Source organism: Acinonyx jubatus, chromosome B2, assembly GCF_027475565.1.
Source record: "Acinonyx jubatus isolate Ajub_Pintada_27869175 chromosome B2, VMU_Ajub_asm_v1.0, whole genome shotgun sequence".
In the NCBI taxonomy this organism is placed as follows: domain Eukaryota; kingdom Metazoa; phylum Chordata; class Mammalia; order Carnivora; family Felidae; genus Acinonyx; species Acinonyx jubatus.
In genome coordinates, this window is record NC_069385.1 from 74,539,570 (window position 1) to 74,555,962 (window position 16,393).

The following is a 16,393-nucleotide window of genomic DNA, read 5'->3' on the forward strand; positions in this document are numbered from 1 at the left end:
CCTCTCTGTCTCTCTCTCCCTCCCCGACTCACACTCTGTCTTTCTCAAAAATAAACATTGAAAAAAATTATTTATTTATTTATTTATTTATTTATTTTTGTTTTTCATTTTATTTTATTTTTTTTCAATATATGAAGTTTATTGTCAGATTGGTTTCCGTACAACACCCAGTGCTCATCCCAAAAGGTGCCCTCCTCAATACCCATCACCCACCTTCCCCTCCCTCCCACCACCCATCAACCCTCAGTTTGTTCTCAGTTTTTAAGAGTCTCTTATGCTGAAAAAAATTTTTTAAATACAAATGTGGCTTTAGGAGGAACAACACATGAAGCCATTGCTGTTACTAAACAACAAGGCCATCTCCCACTAACCCTCCTGAAACAAAAGAAAGTTCACTTTTAAAGGGAGCAAAGGTAATGAGCAGAGTCTAAAGAAAGGCAGCATGAGCAGCTGTGTCAAGATTATTGGCATCCTTTTGATCTTTTTCCTATAACCTGTCTATAACATTACCTGTCCATAACATTGCCTCCCTCTCTTCCCCCATATATATATATATATATATATATATATATGTATATGTAAAATCTTACTACATATAAATAATTTTACTACACACACACACACACACACACGCACTCATAAAATGATGAGGAATAGGCCAAAAGGGGGATAGTAAAACCCATCCTTTCCCACCCATTCAGCAGCTAATCCATCTCCCTAGTCTATCCTGGCCTGGCCATCCTGCTCCTGGGAATATGCTCCCAGACCTGTCTCAGAGACAGAATCCCCTGGGAAGGAACCCCACCTGTTCCTCCCATGACAAGGAGGAGAGAACCTAGTGTTCTGGTTGAGAGTTTGGACTAAGAGAAGCCTGTGATGCCCAATGGGTTTTAGGGGCTGTTAGAGAAAGCATCTGAGGAAGAACAACAGTTAATTGTGGGTGGGTCATAGTTTGGCAATGGGAAAAGAAGAGTGTGCTCAGATCTGGGGAATCCAGAGTGCAGTTTGGGAGAATGAAGTTAGGTAAGGGAAGAAGAGAAAAAGGAGATGAGGAATGAACCATGATAAGTAGACTTTCGGTCTCACAATTCAGGATTTATGCCTGATCTGAGACCAGGATGTTAAAAACTTCCAAAACGTGCAGAAAGGTAGCAGGGAGTAGAGAAAAGTGTTAGGTATGTCCTATCAGGCAGATTCATCATTTGCTGCTTTTGGTGATGCGTGCAGATGTTGCACAGGAGATATTATGTAATAATTAATCTATTTTCTGTCTGGTGGTCTTTGATAGTAGCACTTGAGGAATGACATAAAAGTCTCCACTACTTATAATATGCTGAGACTTGCACCACATGTTTTATGCAGCCGTAGGAACCTGCAGAAGCAATTGCTGAGTGAAGTTGAGCATGTATTTAAAACATGTGAGGAAATGTTTTGTGTCTCAATATACTAATTTTACTACCTATAGGCTTCATCTTTCCCTTACCTCTGGGTTTTGTTTTTTTTAAGTCTACATCATGTACACGTAATGGTGTCATGCGTCTAACAGCCATTTGTTGTAACCCTGTGGTAGTCATTAAGACTGTTTTCCAAATACTTGGGGCTTCCAGCCACATGGGAGAATTGCACTTTCCCTCTTCCTTTGAACTTGGGCATGGCCATGTGACCTATCTGGGCTAATGAAATGTGAGTGGAAATAATGTGGCAGAAGCATTAAAACCCTGTGTGCAATTTGCGTCTCTTTTTTGGGTTTGTTGTTGTTGTTTAACCTCTGGCATGGTGACAATCAACAGTTGGAATGGTGTCTGCTCTGTCAGTTGGAGTCTCTGAGTGACTCTGATGAGCAAAGCTATCTCACTGCTCCATCCAACCCCAATGGGCTTGTAGCCTAAGCAAGAAATAAATCTTTGTTGTTGTAAGGCATTAACATTTCGGTGGTTGGTGCAACAGAACCTAATTCATCCTGATTTATTTAAAATCAAAAATATTCTGGCAACTGTGCTTGAAATTGGGATGAATCAGGTGCCCCTTAGCCTAAAGTTTTTCACCATGTTGAGAAATGATGTGAAGAAAAATTATAGCAGGCAACACTTAAAATACTATCAATTAAAAACTTTAAAATATTTTATGATTTACTCTTAATGTCTTTAACTCTGATAGAACTATTTTTGTTAATACTATTCTTTATGTATACATATAGATATACTCATGATTTTTAGGCAGTTATAATTATATTGGAGGTACTTTGGGGATTTTACTGTCTTCTTTTTTTTTAATATTTTTTTAATGTTCATTCATTTTTGACAGACAGAGAGACACAGAGCATGAGTAGGGGAGGGGCAGAGAGCCAGGGAGACACAGCCTCCAAAGCAGGCTCCAGGCTCCAGACTGAGCTGTCAGCAAAGAGCTCAACACAGGACTTGAACCTACGAACCGTGAGATCATGACCTGAGCTGAAGTCGGCGCTCAACCAACTGAGCCACACAGGCGCCCCGTTTTCTTTAAGATTATTGACAAATACTTCCATAGGTTTACATTAGTCACCGCTGTTATGATGGCCATGCAAGATTGAATTAATTTTGATCCTATCACATTCTTTGGCAGCAAGTTACAGAAAAACTCAACTCCGACTGCTTAAGTTGTAAGAAAGTTTAGTATTTCACAGATGTGGAATATTTCAGATGCAATGGAAGTTGCAGCTCTGGGTTGATTGATTTAGTAACTCAGTGTTGTCATCAAGGACTCCGGTTTTTCCATTTCTCTGGTGTGTTCTCCTCCATATTCATTTCCCCCTCAGGTGTGTCTGAAGATGGCTGCAGCAGTTCCAGGGACCACATCCAGCACCGTGCCCAGGATCAGAGGATGAATTGTTTCTTCCTGTTTCTTTTACTTAAGCAGAGATACCTTTCCCCAGAACTCCTGAGAAAACTGTTCCTCTCATCTTAATGGCCAGAGTCGAGTCCTACGGCCATTTTATAAGCCAATTACTGGCCTGGGGGTAGAATTATTATGGTCAGTGTAGACCACAATGTCCCCTGTGGACTAACCATAATTAGATAACCAATTGCTTATTACTGAGTGTTTAGGCTGTTTCTTGTTTCCATAGTACCCGTGATACTGCTGGAAACAATCTGATTTATGTCCTTTCTCCTCTCGCCCTCCTTTCAAGTTTTCCCAAAGATGGAATTTCTGGGTCAAAAGGAAGAAGTATTTTTACTGTTCTTCCTATGTGTTACTAAAATATGCTTCAATCTGGTAAGCAGCGTACCACAGTGCAGTGGCACCAGCCCTTGCGAATCATGTTGTGTTTTTATCTCTAAAATATGCTGTCGAGTAGTAGGTTATTACTGGTTTGACTTACAGATCCTTAATTACGAGTGAGGCTGAACATTTTTCCGTACTTTGTTTGCTCTTATTGGAATGTGTTCCCTTAGAAGGTAGCTCCCTCTGGCACAAGAGTCGGAAATGTTGAAGTCTCAATCCCCCAAGTAAACTTGGCATCTGGCTCCACCTCTGACACAGCAACGATGGAACTAGAAACTGACTCAACATAAAGTAAATGCTAATTATCCAGAGACTCAAATGATCCAGATGGAACCCATGGGAGACCCTTAACAGAGAAATGTCACCAAGGCTCTAGGCCAAACGAAAGGAATTGCAGCACTTGGAACAGGATCCTTGGAGAGCACTTAAACACAAATTATTTTTATTACCATATGAAATTATTGAGTTAGAGGCATCAAAAAAATTTAAGATGATATTCACATTTAAAAACTTTGAAGAATGGCCTTATCCTCAAAAGACTGTCTCTGAAGAAAATGAAATGAGATAGAGGGCTATTTATGCCTGGGGTTAGCACAGGGTTCCATAGCAGACCCATCTCCCTTCATTGAAACAAAATAATCTTCGGAAATAATTTTGTTTTGGATGGTACAGTTGTCTTTGTTTTAAACCAGTTTCCTGCTTCCTGAATATCTTGATTCCATAATACAGTAGGCTTAAGATGTTTATGTTATCATTTATAGGGAGTGCCATAGAAGATTCTGAGGGATCTCTGAGCTCCTTGACATTGTTTGCAAAATGTTGTGTGCATGTGCATTTTTCACAAGAGCTGCCCATGGCTTTCAGGAGACCATAGAAAGTCCCAGAGACACCCTGCTGCTGTTCTCATCCGTTTCCAATTTTTACTACAGCCCCCGGTCACCCTTCTCCCACTCTTCAGTTTGCTTCCTTTCTATTATTTTTTCACTCAGTTTCCCTGAAAAACTAGGGTTTTGGCTTGGGCTGCCCTACTTAGGGTTTCATCTCTCTGCTAGTTTGAATATTGTATGTGACTCCTTTTTCTTCATACAGGATGGCCAGGGAACAGGATTTTCTGGTTAATAGGTTACACTGAATGCATAACTTTTTAAAAATGTCCTAAAACATATTCAAGTGTATTAGATATTATTTATTCATTCTTTGGCTGACAAGTCACTCAAGGATCTTTGGTTGTCTCATCTCAACATTGTAAAAATTACTTTTCTTTCAATGTAAAAGTAAAGCGTCACTTGTGCTTTCTGGAGTTTTCTTTGGGTTCTTTGCATTTATGAAGTGCAACAACATTATGGAAAGCCGACAATGCCTCAAAGGAGGAGAACCTCTTGCCTGTCCCTCACCACCTCAACAGCATCATTCTGGCTTTAAAAATTAGAAAAGCACATGTATTATCCTTAGCCCTAAAAATACTCCACATACAGAAAAAAGCTCTTGTTGAGTTCAGAGACTACAAAATTTTGGATATTTGTTTCAGTACGAGAACCTCAGGAGTATATTTTTATCTATTCTAGAGAGTGACAAAGAATAAAATAGAAGTATAAAAGTAGTTCTTGTGTTTTAGAAACAAAGAGATATAAGTGGAAGGATAATCAGAAAAATAGCCCTCTGTCAAAAGAAAGAGTCAGAAACACAAAGCCTATAATAAAATCTGAATCAGTGGAGTACAGTGCAAAGGGGACAGCTGCCTCCTTTATTTTTAAAGATACGATCATTCAGGGGACAGAGAGAAAGGCTCTTATGTACTTGCCAGATAGGCAACATGTGATCCCTGGCAGAGGACCCCATCTGGGTGGAATATGGAGAGACAACAAAGGGGCAGGGGCTTTTACCTTTTCTGTAAATCCTAGACCCAGTGCTTGAGAACTTCGTGGCAAGAGTTTGTGCAGAGATGGGCTGTAGATTCTGGAATGCTAGTGCCCTCTTGCCTGCTGACCATGGCTGGGACTTGAAGAGGGAGCCCGCCTTAGTGATGTCTGTGAAGTAATGGGTGAGATTTTAGCAGTTGTGATGATTAGTGACTCAATGCTCCAAGGAGGGAGAGTCTACCCCATACCTGGAGTTTGGGGGTAGGGGGTGGTGCACATTGCTAGCTACTGTCCTCAGCCATAAGGCACACTCAGTGACATCATCTTGCTTAGGAGGGTAGCAAATCAGGAGAGAGAGAGAGAGAGAGAGCACTTTAATTCCACAATGTAAGGTGGGTATTTATTAGTTGGTAACAAAAATGTGCATCTGGGGAATTTTATTTCTGGAATACACATTTCTACACAGGCAGACCCACTCTGAATTTAATTATTTTCTCTTCCCATTCACATTGTTTTCCCTGTTTGTATTTAATATATTTGATGGTTCTTTGCTGGTATTTGCTTTTCAATATTGTCTCTCCTTTTCTCTGAGTTCCTTCCAATGATCACCTATTTCTCGCTTCTTTCCTTTGTCTCTCTTCTTCAATAACCTCTTTCAGCCTTTTTCTGATCAATTCAGTGAAGCCTGTTTTAATACTGTTTAAAGCCAATACTGTTTAAAGCAGGGTCCCTTTTGTTTTGGCAATTAAGAGAGCTGAAAATTCTATGTAAAAAATCCCTCTCCCTGGAGTTGCCAGGGTGGCTCTGGTGACATTGGAGAGAGCTGAGCTCTGCCTGGGAAGATGGACGGGGTTTAGGTAGCTGAGAAGATGGCATACAGTATGGAGTAGGGCTAAAGTGAAGGCACTTGCATATATGACTTTTACCAAATACTTGGCACAGTTTTCTATGTACAACTTAGTTTTGAAATCTGAGAGGGGTTAAAATGAAGAAATGGTAAGCCTGCATTAGGATTTGGGTAGCTGGAAGTGTGGTCTGATCCTGAAAAGCTTAGGCACCTATGGGCCAATGCATAAAGAATGAGAATGAGAAGAAAAATTCTAGAAATTTCTCAACATGGTGAGTGCAGGAAACAATGGGAAATTTGCTTCCAAGCAAGCCTGGATAAGACTGTGTTTACAGCTGTGAATGTAAACAAGGAAACCGAGCACAGTGCTCACAGCATGAGTGCGACATCATGTTTTTGTTACAAGGACTGAAAACTATGCATAAAAATTGGAAGATTATTTGGTATTTAAATACAAATGTGAACTTAGTTACAAACCTCTAAAGATGCATTTAATTTTACAATTCCTCTTAACTCTGGCATCTTGTAGCAGGTATTTATTCTTTAACCACCCGTGCCTAATTTTTGACCTATCAGGCTTTGTATTGGCTCAATAAAGTAAATAGATATTTAGGTCAAACCAGAAAGATATCACAACATTGCTTGAATGTTATGTGCCCAAAGGGAGAAGGCTGATTCTGACAGCAGGGATTATGAATGTTTTAAAGTAATTAAAACCTGACTTGCCTTACTTGATGTATGCCGTTTTCAAAATGTCTAATTGTTTGCACAATTTAAAATAAGGGGAAAAAACATGGCAACTTTACTGAGCCAAGAGGGAGTTGTTTGAAATGGTTCAAGTTATGTTTAGATTCGTGGAGGGGTATTTGAAAGAGCTCTGAGGCTGCTATAAAGGATATTTTTTCAGATGATTAAATGCAAATATTGTTTAAAAATGCTTAAGAAAATGATTTTAGAATAAGCAGGAAATAAGAAAAGATGGAGTGGGTAGCACAGGGGTGAAGGAGGGGATTGTTTGGGAGGGATTTCTTCTCCCGCAGTGACCCAGTCTTGATCTCACAGGATCTGAAGAGTCTTTGTTCTTCTGGAACTCACCGGCAGGAAGGAAGATGAGGACGCTGAGGCAGCACTTAGGCCTGAGGGAACACCCAGCCAAGAAGTGCCTACGGTGCTCCCTCCTCACTTTCCTCTCCAAGCTGGCAGGCAATGCCTACTTTCCCTAGGATGCCTGAGGTTTCCGAGTTCACCCGCGTACACAGAGCCCTGAGCAATTATGAAGACCCATCCAGATCCCCACGTGTCTCCTTTCTAGTATTTGATACTAAAACCGACATCACAATGCTCACACCAAAAGACCAGCTGGAAATCACAGCTCTGATACCTCCTTTCCTCCTAAACTCTATCAGGTTGAATTTGGCTTATGTTTGAATTATATTGTGTATGAGGTAAGTGGAGACCTACTTTAGTCCTGGCCTTTAACAACTCATGGCCGGGCTACTTTGCGTGTTCGATATCGGTAGGTGAATTTGGAGACATCAAAGTGTCTTGTGGCTGAAAAAGTTCAATACTCAGAAGTGACACCTGAAGTGACTGTCCTGAAGACTTGAGGCTGAAATATCCGTTAGCAAACGTTGGAGCAACTGTTCTCCGTGGGGTTTCTGCTGAGGTTGAAGTGGAGCCTGGTGCAATGCCCATTCATATCTCACCATTTTTGCTTTTGATCTAACATGAGTTCAGAAAGGAGAAAACTAGCCCTGAATTGGAGGAAGTTTCAGGAGCTTCAGGGAATTCTGCTTCCCATGGGTTTAAATCATCTACTTGCTGACAAGAATGTTTTATCAAGACAAGAGTTCTCTTTCAGTTCTGAGTTTAGATCCAACTTGAAGAGATTCTGGATTGGAATTGTATTTAGCGTTGGCAAGGGAGAAAAGGCGTAGGAAAGGACTTCTAAAGGCTTCTTGGACATCAAATGGCTATTTCACAACAACTTTGTGATGAGTTAAGTGTAAATGAATCAGAAACATACGGACCAAATTTCCTTTGAAATTCACATGGGTTTAAGAAATTAAGGCAAAAAAGTTCTTGGCAAAGAGTATTTTGGGATATGCCAAATTCAAGCCATTTGAGAAAAAGTTGGAGACACTCTTTATGGACCCTAGAATGCCTCTGGGCTCCATCTTTGTTCCTTTCTCTTCTCCACCCATTCATCCAGGTGCTGTGCATCCTGGAAAGCTTCGGGTTGGCCCAAAGTCAAGCACAAGGAGGTCCCCAAGTGCTCTCCTGGTCTTCAGGGAAAGACCAGAGCCATTCTTTAGAGGCAGCAGCAGAGAACTAAGCTTGATTTTGGAGTCAGAGGAGCCAGCTGTTTGGATCCTGCTCACATAGGTGCTGCCTTGGAGAGGGGGATCTCATCCTGGCTCTTCAAGAAATTGTGTAGTTGGGGGAGAGGGGGTTATATTTCAACTCTTTTAGAAAAGATTTGGCTTCTCAGTGGGGAGCACTTATTCTGGAGGCAGGTGGAAATGTTAGGCGGAAGAAGTGACTCTTTCTCTGGACTTGGTCTTACTCCCATTGCCAAAGAGGGAGCCTCTATAGGGCAGAAACTCTGTAGTGTTGTTACTTGTTTACTGCACACAGACTTTCCTATGGGAGATGTCTGCAATGGTTGTTGTACTGAATTGAGAAAGAATTACAGAGGAAATGGCTTGCAAAATTACAAAGCAATTTTTTTGGTGGGAATCAGGAAATGTCATCAGAAGAAAGGGTCATTTCAGCAATGCTTTGGGATTTGGAAATCACTTACTTGTTGTAAAGAGGCTTTCACTGAAATGTAATTTTTTCAAATGGAATTTAACCTGAAAAGTGGGAAAAGGGACTGGAGGGTGGCACTTTTTGTAAGAAGAATAGCATGTAGGTAGGTAGTATCCAGCGGGGGAAGAGTAGTTAAGGGGGAAGACAATAAAGAAAGGAGGCAGAAACCATGATTTAGAAATGTTACAGTACTGGGCACCTGGGTGGCTCAGTAGGCTAAGTGACCAACTTTGGGTCAGATCATGATCTCATGGTTTGTGAGTTCAAGCCCCGCATCAGGCTCTGTGCTGACAGCTAATAGCCTGGACTCTGCTTCAGATTCTGTGTCTCCCCCTCTCTCTGCCCCTCCCCCACTCATATTCTGTCTCTCTCTGTCTCTGTCTCTCTCTCTCTCTCAAAAATAAACATTAAAAAATTTTTTTTAAAGAAATGTTAGAGTACCAAGTCATCCTGTTTCTTGAACCACAGTGTGGGTCCCCTTTCTTCCAGCAACACATTTACTGGGCAAGAAGAGCTTGTCCCCTCTTGGCATCCAGGTTCAGCACATTCTAATGGGGGCAGCAACTAAAGTCAGATGAGCCAATTCTCTTTTCAAGGACATGAACGTAATACCTGGCCCATAATAGGTGCTCAATAAAATTTTCTCAAATTGATTAAAGTTGATGTTTCTGGATGTTTTTTAGCTAATACTGAAAAAGGAGATGGCAAAGAAGACTGAGAATGAATGATCCAAGAGGAAGGAAGGCAACAGAAGCCAAGAGAGTGAGATACCGCTAAAATAATGAAGGAAGGTCATAATGTATGTTGAAGACACACAGAAGCGTGGTAAAAGATTAGAAGCGTTCTGATTTAGCTGCCTGGGAGTGTTTTCTAAACTTTCTAAGGGAGATTTCAGTGGGGAGAGAGAGAGAGAAAACAACCCAGGAGGAGAGAGTTTGTGATAGGGAAATAGAGACAGTAGATGTAAATACTGCCATGACACATCCCACTCTTCTGTCCGCCATTGATTCCTTTCAGCAAACATTTGATGAACACCCACTGTGGGCCAGGGGACGAGTGAAGCAAGTGGATACTGCCTTCAGGAAACTTGGGATCTTTTCAGAGAGAAAGGGCAAGCTCAAAAATAATGAACGCAAGCTAATTAGGAGAAATGAGAAAAGGGATGCACAAACTGCTCAAGTCTGAGGAAAGAAAAGCTTCCTTCTGACTAGCTTGATAGAGAAGGTGATGTTTGAGCTCTCAGCCTTGCCTTTCACCTTCAACATGCCTCAGCTTCCTGGCCCAGCTGAGCAGTGCCCTCCAGAATTCAGCTTGCCACAGAATTCAGATAGTTTCTCTTTCAATCCTAAGGCAGATGCGACGCAAAGTCAGACTGAAGCCCTGGGCCAGGACCACATGAGCACCAGTCTGGGAAAGCTGCTCCTTAGCGAGGAGAAAGGACTTGTCAGAGTGGAGTGTCCCAATGTGTGTGTGCCCACTCCACACCCCACCTTCAGTGATGTCATAGTGACCCTCAGGGCTAACTTGCAATTAATTCATTTCCTAGACATCTGTATCTACCATGAATGTATGTGAGCTATTTTCATTTCCTAAGAGCAAGTCATAAGAAACCAGTTTTCATTAGTTCAGGTGTCTGCCTCTTCCAACTGTTTATTTTTTAAGACAAAGGCAATCTGCTGTGTATTTTCTTGCTGGCTTTAAGGTCATCAGGTTCCTAGGCTCTAGGACCCTTCCTTTCAGTTTTCCTCCAATACTAAGTGCTCTAACGTGGCCTTGTCCCTCAACCCAGCTCTCTCTGTCCCCTTTCCTTGTTCTTATCCACTCAACCCTCCATCCTCCACCCATTGAATTCAAGGGAATCCGGGCATCTAGATTCCTCCCTGGAGTTGTGGGGAGCCACAAAACAGGTATATGACAGTCTCTCTTCAGGGAACTTCAGGGCTTCTCAGGATTCTGTTTAGTTTTATTGAGCTTTACCTACTCCTTGGACCCTTGCCATTCACAATGGCTTGCTTTTTCCATAAGTGGTCCTGTACAAAATAATAGAATTTCTGTAAAATTACTAAGCTGGGAAAGAAAAGACGTTTTGGCAAAATTTGAAACATAAGCAATGTTTACTTTTTAGGAGTGTTTTTACAGAGCTAAAGTCACATTAGTAGTGACTTGAGAACATTAAAACAACTTGTTTTGCTCATAAAATGATCATATTTGATATATCCAATATAAAATATATCTATTCAGAAATATGACTTATTCAGAAATAATGGCAACTAGCTAAAGTGAATTTACTTTTACATGTTTTCAATTTTTTACAGAAGAAGTTTTGAGCTGATGAGCTCTGAGGAATCTGGAAACTCAACGTTTTGCCGTCATATGAGCTGGCAAAAAGAACTTGAGGACAATACCCCAAACATGCTAGAATGATTCTTGGGAAATATAAAATTAACAACAACAACAACAAAACAAAACAAGCCTACATTTTCTTCCAGTGTTTCTCCTGGGACCTTCTGTTTCCCAGTACTTTCGCTTGGCATTTGTAGAATGTCTAATGACTTGTCAAACTTCTTTCTGTGTCAGACCCCAACGGGCAGGTTGTTCTCTCTGCCACCCTAGATCTAACTTCTGGCTTATTATTTCTTCCCTGGCCCCCTGCTCTCAAGCTCTCTTTCCCACATTTTGATGCATTTGGTTATTTTGATGCATTTGAAGGAAAAAGCTCAGGTGTGCAGTTTTTTAGTTATGCAGCTGCTCTCTATGACTATAGAGTTGCTCTGTACATAGATAGATGGTCTTGGAGTCACTGGGGAAGCACAGCAGTGGTCTGTTAGCAACCAGGCCCTATTGGGGTCAGTCTGTGGTCCTTCCTCAGTCGGGATTGCCACTAAGGAAAGGTTGTGGTTAAGGGGGCTTGATAGTTGGTTTTTAGGAGTGTGACTAGATGGCAAGATCCCTGAGGGCAGATAGATTTTATTCATCTCTGTCTCTGCAGTGTCTAATTTTGTATCCAACACATAGTAAGAGTGCAATATTTGATAGTGTTCAAATGAATGAACAAAGAGTTTTTAAATATTAAAGGGCCTTTGGTAATAGAGTCTTCAAATGTGTATGTATATTATCTTGAATTTCAAACATATTGCTGCAGGTACTTACACCAATTCTATGGTTATAAACTTAATAAATTGTTGCCATTGTACCTAAAAAGAAATAATGATATGAAGTATTTAGTTGCTGTCCTAATTTTTACAAATCCACAAGGAGAACTTGGATTCTTTGGAGGTGAATGTGGACATAAAACATGACCCTTGAAGATATGCTTGAAAATTTAGTTTTGCCAAAAAAGTCGTTTTAATCAAGAAATTCCCACGAGTTATATTTCTTCACGAAATATTATGTTTTGTTAATCCTGATCTTCCAAGAAGAAGATGTTAAGACAGGATTAAATCTGCAAGGATTTTATGGACAGAGGTGGTCTGTATGAGAGAAAATAGGGAGGGCTGGAGAAGGCTGGGGGATCACTTTGCCAGTCTGATCCCCTGTGAAGACAGGAGGAAGAGAAGGCTGAATGGAGGATTCTTAACGAAGTTTCCGTGAAACAGTTCAGAGTCCTCCAGCCACAGTCCGCTGTCCCATCAGTCACTGGCTGGGAGCAGCTGCCGAGAAGTGTGGTATGTGGTCAGTTACAAAGTCTGCATGTAATGGGAGGTCTGCGAGCACATTCTCATAGGGTACCATACCAGCCCAGGATTGTTCACCTCCAGATTTCTCTTCTAAGTAAATGAAATAAATGTCTATCTTTTTGAAATCAATGTCACTTTTGGTTTTCTATCACTCACATCTAAACCTAATTTTAGTAATATAGGCAGCTTTTTCTGAAATGAAGCTTAGGGAGACTAAAAGTGACATGCTTCTCATGACATAGATAATAAATGGTAAATTTAGGACTTTAACCAGTTCTCTCAACTTTCAGGTTGAAAATTCTTAGTATTAAATTTGAAGTTCATGTTAAATGTCACCGTGCCACAATATTCTTGCCACTACTGATTTAATATCATATTAAGTATATTATATATATTGTATATATAATATTATTATATTTAATATAATATATATTTAGCTTATTTGTACAGTTCTTAGCTTAGAACCATGTTTATGTGAATTTATAACATTCCATCTGATGGCAATGATTAAGCATAGGAATGAAAATTTTGTTTTAGTATATTTGGTCATATCACAATTCTAATTGAATGAATTAATGAGCAAGAAGTCTAAGGCTTGAACAAATGGCCTTGTGGTCTCAGACTGCGTGGAGACTTACTTCAGAAGACAGAGATTTAAACTCCCTTTTTAATATATTTATATAAAATAAAGATAAGCCTGACTTGTCTATTGCAAATGAGATCATATTGCATGAATGTGATTGTTATATCACATTCCATTCCACAAGGTAATAGAAAAAACATAAAATTGTTACAGAAACATAAAAAGAGAATCACACGTATGAGATAATTCATGTAAAATTCCCTTTAAATGTAGTGGCCACATGAGTTGGCATTAAATATTTGAACAATAAATCCAGGAATTATGGGTAGACAGATGATAGCTATGGTGCTTAGCTATTTAATAATGTAGAGAGACTTTTGATATTTCTGAAGACTCAACTTTTTTGGATGTTTAGAAGGAGGCATTTTAGGGATGACTGATACTATTTTGGGCAGCTATATTTTGGGAACTAAATATGTTCATAGCCACAAAGTACACCTTCCTGCAAAATAATAATGTGACCAAAATTTATAGGTTCTGACAGATAGAGGCTGTATGGTATAGTGGTAGCAGTCACAAGCCATGGGTTCAAGTCTTAGCTCAGTCACTAACTAGCAGTGGGACCTCACAAATCATTTAACATTCCTAAACATCAGATTCATTCTTGGTAAAATAAAAGATTTGGTTTTGCCTTTCCAGAGCCACATTCACCTTCCAACTCGAATATCCTAAATTCTACTGCCATTTGTGCAATACAAAGTTGAAATATAAGACCTACGACTCCAGCATGAACAGTTGCTCATGGAGTTGAAATTTTGATGCATTTGCATTGAGGAAACACCACACGGGGGAAATATTAAGTGGGGGAAAGCTGACATCACATTTGGGCTGGGGGCTGACTTGTAAAACAGAGGAATGGTGGGTGCAGAGATTATGTTCCTTCACTCTGTGAAAGTTTGGAGTCACAAATGCCGTGTACACATGATTCAGATGAAATCTGAAACAATTATTAGATATTTTCTAACTACCCAGGGGTTTGTAATTGTGTTTGACAAAACACATGGTTGACATCACATTTTTCAATTTTCATCCAGATGTTAGGTGTCATATGAGCCCAGCCAAAGGCGGTCCATACTTCACAAAGGCAATTGCAAGTGATGAAAAAAATCAGTTCCTTTAGTTGCCACAGAGAACATTAAAAAACCAAATTATTGACTTGGGCTTGACATTAGTATGGTTGAGTTCAGCCAAACTGAACTATGTTTTATGGCTTAACTGGGTGATTATTGGTTAAGATCCTTCCCTTTGCTGTTTATGCTATCAGTCTGCCCCCTCCTTTTTTTTTTTTTTTTTAAAAACATATATCCATCCTCCTTCAGTTTCAGCAGACAGCCTCACTCCATGGTTTAGGACTCTTAGCAAATGAGAGAAAACCCAGCCCAAACTAGCCTAAGCAAAATTAGAATTTATTGGTTAAATTAACTAAAAAGTCCAAGAAAAGACCTAGCTTCAAATGAAGCTCAGAACAGAGCCTTGATCTATATCACTAGGATGTGGTTTTTCTCAGTCTTCCCCCTTAGTTCCATTCCTTCTTGTTTATCCCTATTGTCAGAGAGGCTCTTCCCCCCATGGAAACAAGATAACTCATATCCTCTCTGCTTGAAGCACTGGTGGGAAAGTTTACCTGCCTCTTAACCAGAAGCCTCAACAAATATCCCATCACGTGCTATTAGCTCCAGTTGCCACACAGGCCTAACCAGTTCCTAAAAATGGTGGAATGTGATGTTCCATTTTGGTCAGGACTGGATGGTGAGCTCCACCCCAGAGTCACAGAGTTTAGAAGGGAAAGAGTGGCTCTCCAAGGGAAATCAGGGTTTGGTTACCTAAAGAAGGTGATATGGCTGCTGGGTGGCCAAACCCAGATGTTCTCTGCACTTGGAACCTACTTCATCGAGACAAATGCAACCTCTTTTCACTTCTTGGTTCATACTCTTTCTTGCCAAGGTCCTGGGAGAATAGAATATCCCCTCCCAGTTTTCCTCTTTTCAGGATCTGATTTCATTAGTCATGGTTACTCTTTCATATGTCTTCCTCTCCTCTCTTTGTGCTGACTCTTGCCTCAGTTTATAAATACACTCAGGTCTATCTTGTCATAAAACACACACACTCACATTCATTCATGATTTTGACCTATCTCCCCTTTGACCTGTCATCTGATATGTTGCTTCTGTCTCTCATAAGGGTATTTTTAATCCCTTAAAGTGTGCATATACGCTTGTCTCTACTTTTTTCCACATATTACGTACTCCCAATCTGCTTTTTCTATACCTTTATGACACTATACTTTCTATATTAGCAAAGGTTTGCTCATGAAGACAGACTGTGTTGTCAGTATTTTGAGCAGGAAGAGATTTAATATAGGGTATTAGAGGCATTCACTTTGGGGAGCAGATTAAAGAAGCTGCTACTAGCTTTACAGAGTTGTAGTAAAATACAGCCAAAAAGTCAGCTGCCTGCAGAGTGAAATGGATAATTTGAAGACATTGGTAGAAGCTTCTGGTAGATCTCCAAGACCACTACCTACTGATGCTCGTGTACATGCCCTCAGGGAACCACATCTTCTCTGCCTTCTAATTCGCCTGTAAGTGCCTTCTATTTACAGAATCTAAATGAAACATTACTGTCCAGGGAGTTGGAGAGATGTAGTTTCTAGACTTTCAGCCCCTGCAGTACAGCTTAGAAGAGTGAAACCAGTCCTGAATATTAATAGACTGTAGCTGGCACATTATCATGCTGAGGCACCTTGTTCCTTCCTCCCTCTTAAATCTTTCTTGCTCAGAGTTCTGTCCTTGAGCTACTACTTGCTCACACTGTGAGCTCCCCTTGAGTCATCTCAGCTACTCTCATCATTCCAGACAGCTGCAGGCTACTGATGACTTAGTCTGTAATTCCTCCACAGATTTTCCCAGGAGCTTCATGTTAATAACAACTCTCTGCTGGACCTTTGTATCTGGTTCATCAACGAGGACCACAAACTCAACTTGCTTGAGAATTAGATCTTTATTTTTGTTCCCAAACCTGCTCTTCCTCCAGATTCTCTGTTTCCTTTAACCAGATACTCAGTCAATTGCTAAATCTAATTTTTAATGCCTTTCCTATCTTCCCCATCCCTACTTTACTGTTCTGTCTCCACAGTTCATCAGCTTTACCTGGGTCACCACAGCCTCCTACCTGTACTTCCTGCTTCTAGCCTCACCACCCCCCGCCCCCCCACCCAGGAATCTGTTCTTCAGAGACTCTGAAAGGAATGATCTCAAACACAAATCTGCAATGATTCTCTTTTTTTTCTCAGGAC